Genomic DNA, 19,447 nt, shown 5'->3' on the forward strand with positions numbered 1-19,447 from the left:
TCTCAAATTGCAAGGCTAATGAGGCATACAAAATGATTCTAACTGGGTTTAGGAAAGAATGTAAGGGTTGTTTTAAGGGAAGGTTATTGATTTTCAACAGGAATCTAACTATGTCACATACTAATAACAGCATTATTTTTGTTGTTTCAGGGCAAAAAAAAAGCAAGCAAGTTGCAGACCTGTATGACTCACATATTTACTCCCAACCACAGAAAATGTATATTCATCTAAGTGATCTATCTAAAGCATGAGATACACCATAAGTAACGCCCAGTGTTCCTAACTGGACACTTGTACTTACCTTTGTACGTACAAAAGCTTTTCTCACAGTTCTACTATATCTATGCTGACTGTAAGGTCAGGGTCATTTCAAACAGCCAATACTGAGTGTGACACAAAATTAGCTAGGATTTTGAATTCACTGGTATTAGGACTAGGACACCTGGATGCCTGTATGTTCTGTTCCACAACAAATACAAACTCTATGAGGAAAGCGTCTTAGCTGAAATAAAAGGATTCCTGAAAGCAGCAGCCACTAGAAAGTGGCAGATTTTCTTGCTATCTGAAAAAATATATCTTGTCTCATCCTGGATTACAGGACATGTTGGATTCTTTATCTAGCTAAGAGCAATGGAGAATCTTTAATCTTCTAGGATCACAAGCTACAGTTGTGGTGGGCATATACCCTTTGTGGTGAAGTATACCACGCTAGCCATTTTTGACATTTCTAAACTATTACTGATGCCTATACTCCCCACAGTTTCTACCATCAGTTGTACTTGTCTGAGGTAGAAAGTGCTCTTAAACTGAGAAATAGAAATCTATTACTTTGATCACCTAAAATTACCAGACAAGGCAGACAAAGAAGCTGTTTTCATAGTGACCTCTCAGAGCACATTGTCTTTCTAGGTTTGATAATGTGTTTCATTCTAAACTGCAGCTTCCCTACAACTAACTCTGCTATTTTGCCCAACTAATGAAATACTTCTGTATCAGGATTTTTTTTTCTTTTCCTTCATAACCTTCTTCACACAGCAGAGGTTTAACAAGCACCTTGTTGGCTTGAGCTGCTTTACAACATTGCTTTCATTCCTGTTGTGGAAAGCAAGAGGCCAGCCTTATAAATTCAAAGCTGCTACATGCAAAAGAACATCATAAAGGGTTAAAACATTTTCTGCAGTCTTTTAGATATGTTCTTCAAGCCAGTCAAAGCTGTGCTCATTTTCTACCTGCCAAGGTTTTTCCTATTCATACATGTATCTTAATTTCAGAATGCTCATTTACACTTTATGATACCATAGAAACTTGGGAACGATCATTGGGAGTGTTTTTCATTTTCTACCTTCTTTCAGCCTCAAATACATATTGAGAAATAAATTACTTGGCCTGGTGGATTAAAATGAGATACAAACTCTACTATTAAGTTAGATAGCAAAATTCATGATGAAATTTTTGCTAAAATTTGAATTCCTTTCTCAGCTAAAGCCTGTAAATAGTTTAGCATTTCCTTGTCCTTGAAATGTAAGCCTATTTATTTAAAGTTTCCCATATTTTATCTGTTATTAAAAAGGTCTTTACAGACTTTCTATTAGAAAGATTTCTATAGCAAAGTTGCTTGTTCTCTTATTTTACACTGATCAACATGATGTTAAAAACGACAGATGAAGTGCTTTCAATCAATTTTCAAGCACACAAATATCCCTACCATTACACATCCACCAGTACAGCTCACTCTTGGGAGCAAGAAAAGGCATAGATAATATTTCTGACATAACAATTTATGGTTATGATCTGGTTGCAGTACTCTACAACTTCAGCCTCGTCTCTTCTTAGAACCAACCATTCCACTCTATGGATAAAGCAGAGGCAAGCATGCACCCACACCTGGACACTGATGTTCATAATCCACTACGTTAATGTAAGTGGCTCTGCATTCAGCAATTTAAACTACTACCTCCATTGGAAACAAGAATATGCATTCTGTTGCCTCTGTTATGGGGACAAAGACCTTCAAGTGAGGTGGAAGATGAAGCGTATAAGCAAATGGTGCTAATGCCATAAACTGCCTCAGTTATTTCAGTCAAGCCTGACTGAACTGTGTGAAATGCATCAGGAAGTATGTACAGTTTCTTCTCTGCTTTTATTTACCTGCAAACAAATGCATTTTAATAAAGCCTGAGAAATCTGGCTGGGAAAATGGACTCCAAATCAACCCAAAGGCTCAAACCAAACGTGCTCGTGAAGTACAGAATGCACCTCCATCTTTTAATGTAATACATATTGTTCATTCCTGGAAGCTGAAGCTCTACTACATCCCATTCATGTTTTATTCTCAATGAAAAATAACAATAGCAAAGGAGATAAAGAATCTGAAAAGCACTTGTTTTTATTTATTTTCTTTTTATCTTGACTAACTTTAAACCAAAATAGCCCTAAACCAATCAATCAATAAACAAACAAAAAAAAAAAAAAAATTACCTTAATCTTGTGTTTAATTTTGTTCTTTGGGGAAATTCATTTTTGCTGATGGTGTTTCATCTCTGATCTAACGTTTGGGCTTTTCAAGTAAGCTTGGGTGTCAACCCAAACTCTTAAAGGGGATACTGTGAATCCCTATAATTTATCTAGAATATGCTGAAATGAAACACAGAAAGATTCTCAAGATTCTCACAATAAAACTGAGTGCCTTCCTTTGTTTGTTTTGCCTTTTTTTTTCCTTACTATCACAGCTAAAGTTGTTCATGTTACAGTAATTAAATCAAAAGTTCTCCTTTAAATGTCAGACCATGTTGTGGCACTTCAAAACTGAAGTGAATGAAAAAGTCATTGATGCTGAAAGAAAGAGCCACAGGATAAGGGGAAAAAAAAAAAAAAAAAAAGTAAAAACAATAATAAAAGACTATTTAATACTGTTAAACATGAATGGAGACAATAAGCTCAGAAGACATTAAAGCTTCTTTAAAAATGTAAGTCCTTTAAAAATATTTTTGATTTGGACACTGGAGATGGGAATACCATTTTTCTCCCAAAAGTTAAGAAGGGTATTAAGTAATGTTTATACATACCTATTATGTAGATAGCAACTACTAACAAAGTCAGACCTAGCAGTAAAACCTATGTTTTGTTTTCAGAGTTCGTAAGAAAAAGTCAACCTCCATTTCTGTGATGACAGAAGAAGAAATATAGATCGAAGGTTAACTGCTCAGAAATCATATGAAACTACAGATGTAGCCGGCACTGTACGAGGTCTCTATCCAAACTGCCAGCGTCACTGCATGGCTACTAAATGGTCCAGCAGAAAAGACTGTTTTTACCTTGTTTGGCAGTTGAGAGAAGAAAAGTAATAAACAGGTGAAGTATTTAGCAATAAGGTAAATGAAATCCTGCCAGTTCACAAAAGCATAATTACTCCTGGAACTGTAGCAGCAGACAAAAACCAACACATGACTACAGCTACTGAGGACAGTGGGTGGGTATCAATGTATAATCACAGTGTGGGCACCATTTCATTTCTCTGAGTCATCTCTAGACCTCTACTGAAGGAATTTCATCTGCTAATGTAATGTCAGTCTGACATTTCCTTGCACAAGGAATAAATACTATTATCTTGAAGGGCATATCAAAAGATGCTGTCTGCAAAACACTTTGGAGCATGACTCTGAGACAAGTAATATGAACAAGAGTAATCTTTCTCATCACAGTCATCAATTCAAAAAAAAGAAAAGGGAAAAGGGAAAAGGGAAAAGGGAAAAGGGAAAAGGGAAAAGGGAAAAGGGAAAAGGGAAAAGGGAAAAGGGAAAGGAAAAGGAAAAGGAAAAAGGAAAAGGAAAAAATCTCTAGCTGCAAGAGTCACAAAATGTGCCTGAGGCATATGAAGAAACATGGTGGTTTCAATTAAGAGTCTAAGTATGTGAGAAAGCTCTGAGAGCATTAACAGGTTCCATTCTGTGCCTGGTGTTGATACTTCAAACTACAGCAATTAATGAACAAATGTCTTGTTTAACAAAGAAAAGGGGAAATTCTAAGGTATGCTTACCTTTCTGCTAGTGAGGCCTATTTTGGTAAACAAGTAGCTGGTAAGCATTGCTACTATTTTATTTTTTTTTCCAGACAAGTATAAACTAGGCTGGTACAGCAGAGCAACCCCGTACAAAAGATCGGGGGATTCTCGTTGCAACATTGCCATTGCCACAGATGCACTACAGCTGCAAGCTGAATCATATTTACCATTTCACAGAGATAGAACTTAACTTTGGGAACAGTTCAGAGTATTAATTAATACTTCTTGAATCCCCTCTCCCATCAGAACCTGTGTTTTAACAGGTACTTTTGTACATATGCACCAAAAAATTCCTCTTCTATCAGAGAATTAAATATAATTAAAAACAGAAGTCTTGGGGCAAAGTTTGCCATGTTAGGAATAGAGAGTGTAAACAGCAATATTTATATACATCTGTTGTGTTTGGATTCCCAGATAAGCTGGAGGCAAAGAAAATTCACAGTGTCTTTTATATAGCTTACTGTAATGTATATACTTGTAGATTGGATACCTCTAGTGAATTACCAAATACGGGTGCTAGTCTCTTTCCTAGTTAGTATTAAAGAAAAAAATCCCAACCTACCACTCCATTATGGGTAGAAGATGAACATGGAGGCTTCATGCACCTTTGCCAGCCAAGCGCCATAAAGCAACAGATCGAGCTGTGAGAATTTTAAATCTTGTGGGTTGCCGTACCATGTTATGAACTAGATCTCATACAATTCATCACCCAAGTTGCAGAAAAATAGTTCAAGAACTCAAAATAATGAATTCTGTCATTTCCAATAGAAGTGTGAAGGGAGAATTATGAATGAACCTTTTAAAACACGTATGTGGAAGGAGATTGCCCTTCTACAAAATGAAAGCAGCAGGCTTCTATTTAAATGGCCCAATCCTGAAACCAAGACCTTTCATTTTCAATTAACTTAAATTGACAATTGAGAAAGGTTTGAAAATGTTGTTGGAGCCTTTCAGTTTGATATATCTCAGCTCTGACATTGCACACAGCATTCTGACCTGATTTTTAGGGTGTGCTATTTTAAAATTGAAAATTTGAAATGAAAAATACTTGATTCAATCAAAGCTGTTTCAAGACACTCAAACATCTTAATCTGTTAGAAATGAATTTTCCTTGTTTTCTCATCATGTTACATAATGCATCATTCATTAAAAGACATTAAAACCTAAGAGCTGTGCCTTTCTGTAATGTTAAGTTACCTTATGCTGCAGCAATATTTTTCTTGTGAAATTAAATTCTATCACAGAACATATTACCATATACAACAGGTAACTATTTACTACAGAAATAAAATCTTTCTTTATATTCTAAAACAGTCATGTATGTTACCAAGCTTGAGTACCAGAACAATGCAATTACTGATGGTATATACCTCATATCAACATGGCACAAGATATTCAAATCATGCTAATTTTCAGGCTTAGCTTCAAACAGTGTGAATTGTTTCAGTCACTTTTAAACACACAAAGGAATCAAGAGAGACTTCCAAACAACCAAACCACTTCATTTAAATAAAAAAAATAAAAAATAAAAATAAACAGAGAATATTTCAAAGCTTACAGGATGAAGATGGAACTTTAAAATCACTGAGAAGTGAGGTAGCTAAATTCCCACACTCAAATAGTCTGTTTGTCAGTTAATAAATGGAGTACCTTGCCCCTGCTATCCGAGAGACATAAAAGTGCAGCTGCTCAACTCAGAACCACATTATAGCAATGACTCAGTCTTAAATCAAGTTGAGAACTATTATTGTTGTTTTGTTTAAAAATCCAATTCCCAAATAAGCAAGCATAAAATTTGATGGATTTTCCAAAACTTCTGTAGCTTTAACGGTTACCAGAATCTTTTCGATATAGACCATACAAAAGTAGAATGGGTTGCCGCATCGGTACCTTTGAATTTTCTCGTGAAGTCTATACTAAAAATCTAGTAAAAAAGAATGAATAATTTTTAAAGTAGTGTTTTGTTTCTTGTAGCTGACAAAAAGCCAGTGGAAACTGATCTATGTGATGAAGATTTGCAAGTAACTTTGGTGATATGTTCTGGACCTCATTTCTCCACACCAGTCCTAAAAAGCTTGAAGAGACAACAGGAACAACCTCTTGCATTAGAGTCAATCTGTTATAAATTCTGCAGCATGGTTCAAAACAGAATCCATGTGGATCAGAAGAACTAAGTTCTGTTCTTGCACTAGTGCAGTTTATAGTAAACTCAGAGGGATCAAACAGGATTTGGTTCAGAAATTCAAATGTGGCAAAGCTATACTAGGCCTTCACCTCTGGAGGAATAGGAGTAGCAAAGGTGTGTTTATACTGGAATACCTTTGTTAAGGAGCTGGCCTGAAGCTGTTTTAGTGATGAGCGCAAATTAGCAGTAAATATCACTTGACCATCCAAGGAACTAGATACTGCCAGGCCACAGGAATTCTGTTTTCCTCTCTGTATCTCCTCTGCTCTTCATTGGTTGGAGGCAGGATAGACGACAGTGTTAGCTCAATGCCAATAGACACTTTTCCCAGTCTATTTTACATCGGTACTTACAATAGCCGTCTTGAAAATCCAAACTGGATCTCTGCATTGCCTTGTTTTTACATTAATGCCACTGAATACAAAATTATGGAATATAGGTATTCCTCTAATTATATAAGTCACAGAGAAAGTGGTAAGGAATTAGTTCTGGGAAATCAGTTTTAGGCTCCAAATGCTTGAGCTAATAAAATGAAAGGCAACTTCATAAAGTTCTTTTCCAACCTAAGTGATTCTTTGATTCCATGAGCAAGATGATGGCATCCTGATCTTGTCCTACACCTGACTGCATTCTTTTTCATATGTATGAAGTGACCCTCAGTCAGTCTGGTATGCTTTGGTAAGCAAAACAGGGACAGAGAGCTGAGCACTGGCTGATGAAAAATATAATTTATATTTTTTTCCTCTCATCGATTCACAGACCAAGGGACAATTTGCCCAGGGAAGTGGTGGTGTCACTGTTCCTGGGGGTGTTGAAGGAAAGGTTGGACCTGGCACCTAGGGACATGGTTTAGAGGGTGACATTGGTAGTAGGGTGATGGTTGGACCAGATGATCTTGAAGGTCTCCTCCAACCTTAATGATTCGATGATTCTGTGATAATGGGAAGCATGAACTGAGTTTCAACACAGCATTGTCTTCCTTTTTCCCTTATCATATGACCAGAAAAAGGAAAGAAGAATGAAATGACTGATTCAATTCCTAACAGTTGAAAAGCACCTGCACATATATAAATATTTAATATGCCTTCTATATAAGTTGTGAGAACTGCTATTCTTAAGGAATATGAAGAATTACATAGCACTTTGTAGTTTTCTCCAGCACATAAAAGACTCGGGGACTTGGAAATATGTGCAGCATAATCACTCTCATTCACTAAGTCAGTTTTAACAAACTCAGCAGCAATAACAAAGATGTCACTTTAAACTAGACTACTGTCTTTGTAATATCGATGAGAAATCACAATAAATTAAAGTATGTGCTGCCTTGTACAAGAAATGGCTTACAAAAAGGAAGGTCTGATATAACCATACATCACTATGGGATATTGCTCATTACTACAAATGTGAAAAGTTGTTTTAAAATAGTGTTATCGTTGCAATCTACTGTTTACTTCAGAAAATGTTTGACTACATCTCCTATTTCAGTGTACAGGAACAGATTAAGTGTTAACATCTGAAAGTTTGCCTTCAGCAAAGTTAAGGTAGCCCATTTCAATGCACCTGCAGCACTGTTAATGCACTGGCACCACCGTTCTATCTCCCTGAAATACTTTTTCTTGGCTTGCTTTGCCTTTTTAATGTTTTGATTTTCTTTTTTTGTCATTATTTTTCCCCTAGAAGTATTCCGGGATTCCTTACCAAGGTGTATTGCAGCGGCCAAGAAGTTCTACTAGGAGCAGCCCCACCATAACAAATCCACCTGCTGCACAGGTGACCACGAGGGCGGGGGCGGAGGAAAAAAGAAGGAGGAAGGGGGAAGGGGGGAGGGGGGAGGGCGGGAGGCAAGCAGAAAATCTTCCTAAACGCAGTCCAAAAACGTAACTTGGACTGCGAAAGCGTCCCAAATGCCTGCACAGCCCCGGGCAGTGGTAGCAGCGGTCCCGGCCGGCGGCGCCGGGGCCGCAGGAGCCTGCAGCGGGGCCGCGCATCGCCGCGCTCCCACGGCCTCCGCCGGCGGCCGGGCAGGGCAGCACACCCCGCCCCGGGGGCCCGAGGCTGTGCCCAGCTCTGCGCGTTTCTCCGGAGCGCCCCGGGGCGCCGACGAGACACGTGACCAGACGTATTTATTAAAAAAAAAAAAAAACTCGTATGTATGAAACACAGAACACCTTCCCCCCCCCGTCCTCCCCCCAAACCGGCTGCCGGGCGGTCTCACGCCAGCCGGGCCAACTTTCCCCGCTCCGCACGTTTGCCTCCTGCGGCGGGGCTGGGTCAGTGGGCGGCCGCCAGCCCCGGTGACTTACCGGCGGGGCCGCGCCGTCCTTCGGGCTCCGGCGGCGCGGTCGCAGCTCAGGGCGGCGGCGGCAGCATCCCCCGGGCCGCCTGCCTCCCCGCACCCCCCGGCTCCCCGCGGGCGTCCCGGCGCTGGGCTGCGTGACTTGTTGGGTGCCGCTGGCACCGTCTTTACCATATGCTGTAGCGGGAGGGAAGGAGGCGGAGGAGAGCGTGTGTGTAGAAAGGGGGGGGGAATTAACTTTGCTCAATGGCGACAGGGCAGCAGCCTCAGTACAAGCATCAGATCGATTTACTAAACAAACTGAAACGTGGGTGGGGATGTTAAACAGTAACCAGCAGGCTCAATGAAAACTGAAAGCTGCTGCCGACAGAGGCTGGCCCTGCGGGCACCCTCCTGCCCCGCCCGTGGCCGCGCAAGGCGCTCCCGGCCCGGCCCGGCCCGGCCCGGCTGGGCCCGCTGGGGTTCGGGCGGGCCGCACCTGGGCTCTCCTGCGCCCTCCCTGCGGGCTGGGCTCGTTCGCCGCGGTGTTGCGGCGGGGTTTTGGCTTCATTCCCCCCACCCCCGGCAACCCCTCCCGCTGTGTGGGAACGTGAGTGGGTGCCCCCTCGTGGGGACCCCCCTCCCGTGGCACGGCAAGGGCCGGGGTCTCCTCCAAGCCCCGCGGGGCCAAGGGCACAGCACCCTGGCTTGAGGGCTCAGCCAGCGGCCGCTACGGGCCCGGTGCTCAGGGCAGAGAAAGTGCCGGAAGCAGCGGCACCAGCCCGGGCTGCAGGCGGCCCTGGGCTGGGGACACGCAAGAACAGCCCGGCACGGCTCGGCACGGCACGGCCCGCGGCGGGGGAGCCAAACCGCAGCCCTCGGGGCTCCACGGTGTTGGAAAGCCAGGGGTTTGGGGAGCAGAAATCTCAAAGGTTCCTCCCCGTGCGACGCTCCCTTTGCTCCTCTGAAGCCGTCAGGGGGAGGAAAGCAAAAATAAAGCCTCCCCTTTTTAGTTAGGTGCCTGATTGTACAAAGGAACGGGGCTAAACAGGAGGATCCACCGCAAACTCGCTGTTCACAGCACTGCAGGCACTTCGTCGGCCTCTTAGGGAGGAGGTCATGACACAAGGAAGTATTTATAAAATAATAATTGTCATTGTCCTCCGACATTGCACATTCACAGACTCGAAACAATAATTAACGCCTTGACCACGATATCACCCGCTCACGCCCTCAGAGGTATCAGGAAGAAAGAAAGTAATTCAAGGCGGTGAAGGTGTCGTCCTGTACCTCCAAACATCGTGCGGGGTGGGGGACGCGGGAAACACGACGGGTGGCAGTGCAAGAGGAGGAAATTTGGCAGAAGGTCCCATACGAGAATGGGAAGTCCCCGCAGAAAGGGTCTGCTTTGATGCGTGAGCATGTCTGGCTCCCGTAGCCGCACACCCGTGTCAGTGATTTAACGGCACTCTCGGAGGAGAGGCACTACGCGGGCTCTGCACAGGAAGGAGATTGGAAAAAAAAATATGAAAAATGTTCTTTTCTTCTAGCCTCTGTAAGCGGCCGGTGATTGATTGGTTTCCCCAGTGAGGAGATCAGCAAGGTTGCTTTACTTTCTTACCGGTGGTACCTTGCCATGCTGTTGTATCTCGTTAAGATGGCCAATTCCTCATTTCCAGAGTTTCCCCGTGGAAACTCTGGAGCCAATTTCTAGAGGCTTTCGATTGTCACTTGGAGGGAACAAAGGGAACTTCGCTTGACAATTCCCTCCCATTACGAAACATTAATAATCACTGGAAATAATCGCCCAGATAGCCACAAGGAAGGTGTAAATACATCCGAAGTCCTCCGGTGTTATTTCAGAGGTGGTTTTTAAAAGGCCAATAAAAGTCGCCGAGGAAGACTTGTTCCTGAGGAGTTCTTGCCCATCGCCTGCCACAGATAAAATACTGCAGGCAAGGGCAGTACTGACAGTGAAATAAACGTTACTGCTGCTGGCTACAGCGCGCCTCGGAGCGATCCGCAGGAGCAAATAGCCGGTTTAAAAAGTGACTGTCACCTACATGGGGGTCGCTTTTTACCTTTCTTTTGAGAATCTCAGCTGTGTGCCGTGAGCTAATAAACAGTTTGCTTACGTGAATAAAAAGGATGGGTCCTCATCTCTTTGCTGTCTTAATTAAAATAAAATTAACATATTAAAGCCAAGTGGTCATCTGTAGCAACTGTATTTCCACACTTGAATCTGGATCGTAAACTGAGATGTGAGCAGATTTTACGGTGTGAAGGGGCGGGAAGGTGGGGGGGGGGTGGCTGGACGTTTTGATTCCAGTCACCTCAGCGCGTACAAACGTTATTATTATTCTTTCTGCGGAAAAGGTGCTGCTTTGTACCAAAAGCAAATAGCCTGAAGAATAGTAAATAGAATTTCTTTCCTGTGCGGGGAATATTTGTGTGTGTATCTCATCACATAAGGCCACGTTTGATTTAACCTTAATCTAACTAGTGGCTTTCATTTCGACTTCAGCGTTTTCTTAAATGTTTTTTTATGAAGTGGTTGCCTCTTTTAGTTATCAACAACGTTTTTGAGGAAGAGTGGGGGGGCAGGATAGAGTCCCTTGACGGTCACCTCGCCGCCAGTGTTACCTCCGAAGCAGCATTTTCACGTGGCACCTCCACGACGAAATCATGAGACCTCCCGAAGAGCCGCAGTGGCTCTAAATTTCACAGGCGTCACCCTCCGGCTTCCCCCCAGGGGCAGGGGCTCCCCCAAACTTCAGTCCTGCCCCCCTCAGCTGAGGAGGGAACACCAAGCAAGGCACGGCGGCAGCGTGGATCCTCTGCCTGGGATCTCTGAAAGCACCGTCTGGGCCAGCAGGGGCAGGTGATGCCCCTTCGCTCACCACTTCTCACCCCCAACTACATCCCGGGAGGCAAGGCAGGGAGACGCTACTGAGGTTAGGGCGGCGAGCGAATACACATAGCCTTTTGCGGCGCAGTTAACGAATATTTCCAGGCGCTGACCTCGAGAGGGAAGCCCCGAACAGTAGAGTTTCCGTGGCAATTTGGACAAACCTCTCTAAGCACTCGGCCGCCGCTGGCAGTGGCTGCAGACCCCCGCTAAGAGGCTGCCCGCTGGCTCAGCCCCCTCGTCCCCCGCGGGGTGCCCGGGGCGCGCAGCCGGGCTCGCTCCCGCAGAGCAGCCACCGGCGGCCGCTGCCCTTCCCCGACCTGGCCGTCCCTCTCCGGGCACTTTATTTGGGGAGAAAACAAGAGAATCCGCTGGGGCTGTGGCCGCGGCCGGCAGGGCAGGGTAGGGCTGCGGTGGCAGGCAGGCGGCACCCCATCGCGGCAGCTTGGCCTCCCTCCCCTCGCCTCATCCCGGTATCATTAACCTGCGGGTGAAGCAACTGTTTGTGTGCCCTCACTCCCTTTCCCGAGCTGCTTTTTCCCTGTTACTTATCTATCGCTTGTAAATCATTTATGGGGAACAGGGCACTTCTGTCCTTGCAGGAGCTTCCCTTGAAAAACTTTCCTATCTTCAGGCAAGCGCCTTTTTTCTTTGTTAACGCGAATAATTGATAAAGGACCCCAACGTGCCTTCAAAAACCATCTAAACGGCTGCCGGGAACTATAGTCGCTTAGGGTCATGGGGAGCTCCTGGCTTTACAAACGCAATACAGGAAACGATCAGGACCAAACCGGTTTAAAGAAACAGCTAGTTTTATGTGGTTACCTGAAACCATAAATGGGAAACCTGGTCTAATTTTACAGGTTCTGGTTTGGGGCGTTCAAGCTGACTTCTGCAGAGCCCTACCCCCCTCACCCCTCATCAGAGAGCACCTGGTATTCTGGTACTACCTCATGTTTTTGCGTTTTCTTGCCTCGAAAAACAGAGTGCGAGAGAAAGTGCATTGTTCAAAAGAAAAAGAAAAGCTGTAAACCTCTTAAAACTGAATCGTGAGATTACGCCGGCACCACTCGGCTATGAACCGATTTCAAGGGCTGCATTAGAGGCTCTGTTTTCTTTAAAGGTTCCCTGGCTAAACTATTAATTGCCAGGGTTTCATGAAAGATTTGCAGACTTTACAATCATTTATGATCCGTGCAATAAAACCTCGGAGATATGAGCAGACTGGTTCAAGGTGTAATGCAAAGATGTATTAGGTGCCCTTGGCAACTATCTGTGGGTGCTGTTTGTATTCCCCGAACACGCCCTTCGCTGCAATGAACATTTCTGCAAACCGCGGGTTGGGTTGTTCATTTCCAGAGCTCTGAAGGCTCACACAAAAGAGCTATAGATTTCAAGCAGGGGAATCAAATGATTGGAAACTTATTCTAGTCCCCCGAAGAGTTCAAATGCAAGTGAGATAATTACCCTTGACGAAAAGTAAACTTCGAGGGAAAAATATGTGCCTTCCTCTCCTCCTCCCCCCCCCCCCCCCCCCCCCGTAAATTAAAAGCCCTCGAGAGAGAGCAGATCCGAGCATTCAGACCCGCAATGCTCTCCTGACCCCCATCAGGGCGGAGACCACGTTATTGTCTGCCACAACAGAAGGCGGAGAGGAACCCCTCGAACCCGAAGAAAGACACCTCAAAGCGTATTGACGCTCCTCCAATGATATGGTATTTAGGAGCCTCACCAGCGAGTACCCTAGGCAGTTTAAAGATTATCCCCCTCAAGATCTTTGAAGATTATGCTAATGACTGCAGATTACAAGAGTTTATTGCAAGAGGGGAGAAACAAAACCGGCCTCGTGGCGGTTTCCCATGGTAATTTTCCGCCTCTCTTTTAATATGATTTGTGCCCCGCTCCCTCCGGCCGTTCCCCTCATTAGCCGGGAGGTGAGGAGGGGGCTCCCGGGGACGGGGGAAACGCGGGGGGCTGCAGCCCCGGGGGGGCGCACCCGGCAGCGCCGCAGGTAGCACGGGTGGAGGAGCCGGCGGCGGCGAGGCGCGGTGCGAGACCCAGCCGTGCCACCTAGCGGGCGACACGCCGAGCCGAGCCGAGCTGAACTGAGCCGAGCCGAGCTGGGACGCGCTGCCCGCTGCAGTGAGCGAGGGGGGCCTTGCTCCTCCACCTCATATCAGCCGACTCGGAGTGGGAAAATCCTGCAGCGATGACAGGATCCATCCCCCCAATCTTCAGTGCTCGCCGTCCGTGTCCCCCCCCCCCCTCATTTTCACCCTTTCGCCCATTGTGTAGAGATACATTGCTAAATGGAGTCTGAGAGCCGGGGTCTCCTGGCCTGTTTATTGCACCTGACCCATGTCAGTGATCCTATCAATTCCCTCCCTGGAGAAAGCACACCCTCTGATCATGCAAATGAAGGGTGTGGGATACCTCATCTCAGACGCTGTCATTAGCATAACGGTAGAGAATGTGTGGAAGAGCAAATCGTGTTCACGGTGTTTGTTTTTCCGATCAAAAATCTTGCTAGGCTAGAGCAGAAATAAGGGTTTGGGATCACAAATTCAGTTTTACTGATGTGATGTGAACAAATACAGTGAAATCAATTCCCCAAACAAAGACAATATCTGTATATTTGGAGATATTCTTTTGATCTTGTTGCTTATTCCAGGCCATGTTCAGAGTATTCTTAATGCAAATTGTGATTCATTTATTTTCCTCCCAAAATACAGTCAAGAGATACATACATGAACAAAAGATAAAATTAAGAACATTCCATAATTATTGCAAGTAATTCAACATACCACATGTAAAAGCACTGGCCACATCTGATCATCATTCTAATGGTTTCTTGCTTCATTTACACTTGGGAAGTGTATTGCTCCATCACTATATGATGCTTTTAATATCATTTAGAATATACCTCATGCTTATCTATAAAAATGATTGAAAGGTTAATATATGTGACAGTTTCAGCATATATATGTATCTGTCAGTCTGAAAGGCTCCTTCCTCAAAGTGGAAACGTCTGTGTTTGAATATGTAGTGGTTGCCTTAGACAGCCTACCAGGATATATAGGTCTTGGGTGATATCTTGGAAACTCTGGGATAGGTAAGTAGAGGATATTTTTGCTGAAAGAGATTAAAACAGTATCAATGTGAGAACACAACAAAACTGAAAAAGGCTAGAACAGAGATCTGAAACAGGCTAGAACAGAGATAAAGAGGATGGAAAGTGAGTATGATATAAAATTTTTACAAAAAGTAGTTCCACCTCATTGATTCAGTTAGGGATGGTTGGATTCAAAATGTAGGCAGGGCAAAAGAAAATGATGTTTTGCCAATAAGTGAGTGTAACTCACACTGCGTTTACTGATAAACAGCGTGTATACATTGATATTGACAGTGTAGATATGGCAGATGAAAATGAATTTTTGCTGAGAATCGTGAATTATTCAATCTCCATGACATCAACTGATGAAAACTTCTGCAATGTTTTGAGTTGGGCTCCACAGGAAAAAATAGCACTCAAGAAATCTAATGAACCATTTAAACAAATCCCTTCTGTCTGGGTTAATAATGATAGTTAAACTAATTGGTCTGTCTGGGCTTTTTTACACTCACATAGAGGCAACGATGAGACAATTCAACTTTCCACAAATTTTTAATTTACCAGCTATTTTTCATAGAATCACAGAATGTGTTGTGCTTGGTACTGTATTTACAGAAGTTTAGATAGGTTTTGAAGCCTATTTTTGGAGGTTGAATTGTTTAATAGAATGCTTTCTAATTTATTCCATTTGTAGATTCCCACCTTTTCTTTTCAGCATAGGTACAGACCTACAGTGAAACACTACCTACATTCCTCCCCTTGTTCCAAGCACATCTTCCTAAACTTCCTGCCTTCTCGGGTGAAAGCTACCAGTACCTGAGATCTGCCACCAACCACTCCTGACATAACCAGGTCAAAATGAACCAGTGTAACTTAAGTATATATTTATGTTAATTTGATTGCTTTTTAATTGGATGATTTTGAGAGATCTGGACTTGCATGCAGTTATGACAGCAAATCTGAGGAGGGAAAGAGCATGGCAACATTCAGAAGATATGATCAAACTCCTCTACGTTCATATTTATGTTAACAGTACAGAGCAATTTTAATTTCTAATGTCGTATAAAAGTGGAGAAGAATGGCATTTTAATAAGTTTGTATTAACACTATTATTTAACACAGCTATAAATCTAAAGTCATCTTGACATTTACATTTCCAGTAAGAACCATGTGACATAACAGTCTCTCTTAAGTCTAGCTAAAGCATACTTACAGCATAAGCATTCTGGTATTATAGATGATTAAACTTACATTGTCATTTATTTACGTAATTTACATAAAACTAATAGCTTAATAAAATGTGTAAAAGCAAACATCACTTATGATCGCTAAGAGACAATATATTTACCTATTAAATCATAAGTAAAATTCAGTCACTATACCCAGGAAATATATCAAGGTCACCATAAAATTAAGCACATTAAATAAATCATATCACACAATGTAAATTAATACTTGTTAGTTTCTCTTGTATTTTTCTCATATTGATTTGTACAAACAACTGCTTTCATTCAAGGGATAAGAAAGATTGATGCATGTTTTTGTCAGCCTGAGAGTAGGATGTTTTACTTAAGTACTCATATTTATTTATTTATTTATGTATTTTCTAGGGAATTTCTGTGTGTAGCTTGATAGCATTCTAACATGAGTGAATTTGAAAGCATCCACCTTTTTCCTGAGAAATAACCAACAAAATAAACCAACCAAGCAGCAATAACAACAACAAAACCAACAAAAAGACTTCTTAAGTTGGGTGATTTGGAGGCAGTTGGAAGAAATGGAGATGCATCAAACCCATCACAAAACAGCTGAGCTTCATTGCCTTACCAGTATAATATAAAAGATAGAAAACAAAATAAACATACTGGGAAAGAGTACCTTAAAAGGAAATTTTCTTACTTATGATACATTGGAGGCTCCAAGACTGATGTCCTCAGGAAAAGCTGCTTGCCTATTTTCTATGCTACCATCATTATGGAACAGCTGATTTATATATATATATATATATACAGACGACATATATATATAATCCTTCGGACACAAATATATATATAATTATACATTTTTATAGATGTGCTACTTCTCCTGCTTTCTTAGACTTACTGTGTGATGTTTTGCCAAGTTTCTTAGGCTCTCTTTGTTCCAGTTCCTTATTCACATACCTGGTAAAATGGTATGTTCCTGATGTTGGGAGAAATAGAAGTTCCTGGGAGAAGGCCAGACTCATACAATAAAGAAAAGAGGCCCCAGGCTTCCCAGGGACAAAGCTGCATACTTGACAGCTCTAGCCTAGGAATTCAGAGAAGAGTGCAGAACATGTATGCAAGTAGACCCAAGATATATTTTTTCAGGGGCTTGATTTGAACTGTGTGCATTGGAACCTACTTTTTCTGGACCTGTGTTGCATCTGAACTATCAGAGCATATCAGATTCATCTTCCATTACCTTGTTTGGGTCTCAGGGCTGGAGATTTGTACTATGACTTGAATTTCAGACTTATTTCTCCACCAGAGCATGGATTCCTTATACAGTGCTTTCCAAAACAGGGAAGGAGGTTCAGAAATGTGAATTTTAAACAATCCCTGTTACTGAAGCAAATTTTGTATGAACCTTCTTGAGAAGTCTTGGTTTCATAAAGTCTCATATACTGATTTGTGAATGAACAAAAGAGGTCAAACCAAGTTACCAGACTGAACAGACTTGAGAAAATAATCTTTCAAGTCTTTTAAGCTATTTATGTGTTTTAGCAAGAGCTATTGTCAGAGTACAAACAAGCATATTTGTACTAATGCATTTATATTCATGTCACCTTGTTTTTGACACATAAATATATGTAAAGTAACATGTATGCCTAATAAGTATTTATGCAACTCTCTTGTTGGCCTTAACTATGACAATTATGCTAGACAGAGAGGCAGAACATTTCTGTATGTACATACCTATTAGAAGAGTAAACTGTTTCAGTAGACAAATCCCCTTTCCCTGCTTTCATTCAAAACCCCTAATTATAGTTTTAATGCTTCATGGAATCATAAACTTCAGGTCAGAGAAGACTTTTAAGATCATCAAGTACAACCATCACCCTGAACTACCAAGTCCCACCACTAAACCATTTATTTCCCTTAGTGCTTTACAGAAGGAAATTTAGAGGAGAAATTGTCTTTTCTTAATTTCATTCCTTTGCATAAAACTATTTTAACAATAGGAAGTCCAACTATCTACAGTAGTTTCTGTAGCTAATATTTTGTGAGTGTGTGTTTGTAAACTCTATCTTATTTCTCTGTAAATGTCAAGAGAGTATAAATCAATAATAGAATGGTAACTGGGCAATTAACTCATGTCACCCCTGTACCTTCACATTAGCATCACTGAGAATGGTATTACCCTTTCAGTGACCTCAGTAAAAGCAATAACATCCTTTTCTGCTAAAGTTAATTTTTTTAAGTGAACTTAATGCTCCTGAAGGGTGATATATTGACAATCCTGTAAAGTGAAGTTCCTTATTTGGTCATTGACTAGCCACTATATGGACAGTATGTAATTCCACGAATTATCTTGTGATCCAATCCTGTCCCAGAAGGACAAAAATAGAGTCCAGTACTTTTTGTTTAACCCATTTCATTGAGTCATCACAACCTAGATACCAGTTGTCAGGGTAGTTTCTGATAGAGTTATTGTCAGTTAGTAGGCAGAGCTGGAATTCCAATTCATTTTCTGCAAGCAACTACACATTACTGTAATCAGTATTGGCAGAAGGTAGACGACAACCATAGACCAGCAAGTGAACGCTATGTATCATGTTACCAATCCCCTAAGTCATTTCATTTGCAAAATGGTATCAAGTAGCAGTTCAAAAGGTATCAGGAAATCCTTGAATCAACTAAGGAAGTTAAATGCTGTATAATAGTCTTCTGTCAAATTAGTAGTAAAGTTATGAAAGCTTTATGCTTACTTGTGAAAATGGAGAAGATTCAGTAAATAAGAAAGTGGAAGATAATTTCATGAACTAAATAATTTAATTTCTCCTTCAAGTATATTTTCATCTATGTGTTTTATACCATACAACAGTCATCAAGTGTGAACATATTTACCAGTAGCTTGAAAGATACTGCTACTCTGAAACGTGTGACTGAAAAGATTTTTGTTCAGTTGTCCTCTCTGCCATGGATCTCAGCCCATGACTCTCTTTCATCTACAAGAAAAATCTGCAAATATTTCCATATATTTCCATATATTCCAAATATTTCCATATTTCAGACTGTTACAGAGTACTGATGAATATAGAAAGATTATGAACTGTTCTGATAGAGTGGCAATAAGGGACTCAGATATGAATTTGAGGTAAGACTGTAACAGGATTCACCCTTTAATTGTTGCAGGGTCTTTTTTCCTCAAATACAATTACAGCGAGACATTTGGACAGCTTAAATTACTTAATATCTCAATGATTTCTTTATGTATGATATGTACTTAAATATTTCTATGTGAAAACAGAGCTATTTTCACTGAAGTCCAGAGGAGGAGAATAGAACCAGAGTTGTTCTATAATCATGTGTGTCAGTGTTTTGAGTGAGAACTTGCCTTCATGTGGTATACACATGCTGCCTGTAGTGCAGCAAGGACAATCTCAAAGTAGTTTCTATGCTTTCTCTGCCATCCTGCATCTATATACCGAAGTGACAAGAGCTAGAGTGTATACTGAACATATTGCACATAATCAGAAGTGCTTATAGTATTCCCATAATATTCCTACTTATAGTCCTACAATTTTCTTTACAGCAAACTGGACTTTGTAGCTCTCTTAGGACTGAATCTGGTCTTTTAAAATGTGATAGGAATAAATTTTTGCATGATGGGATGATATTTTTCAATATGTGGAAGGGATTTAGATAAATCTTTCACTAAAT

At 41.9% G+C, this 19,447-nt stretch overlaps 1 protein-coding gene across 2 annotated transcripts in view; it reads right to left on the bottom strand.

The window, feature by feature from the left end:
• Positions 1-8,793, bottom strand: part of HNF4G (hepatocyte nuclear factor 4 gamma) — a 66,493-nt gene extending 57,700 nt beyond the window's left edge. The window contains exon 1 of one of the 2 annotated variants that reach the window (XM_072034512.1): positions 8,549-8,793. The gene's annotated coding sequence lies outside the window, so the exon portion shown is untranslated. The remainder of the gene's footprint in view (positions 1-8,548) is intronic. The other variant, XM_027452366.3, reaches the window with a different exon arrangement.
• Between the last annotated feature and the right edge of the window lie 10,654 nt (positions 8,794-19,447).

The sequence above is a fragment of the Anas platyrhynchos genome, chromosome 2, assembly GCF_047663525.1.
Source record: "Anas platyrhynchos isolate ZD024472 breed Pekin duck chromosome 2, IASCAAS_PekinDuck_T2T, whole genome shotgun sequence".
In the NCBI taxonomy this organism is placed as follows: Eukaryota; Metazoa; Chordata; class Aves; order Anseriformes; family Anatidae; genus Anas; species Anas platyrhynchos.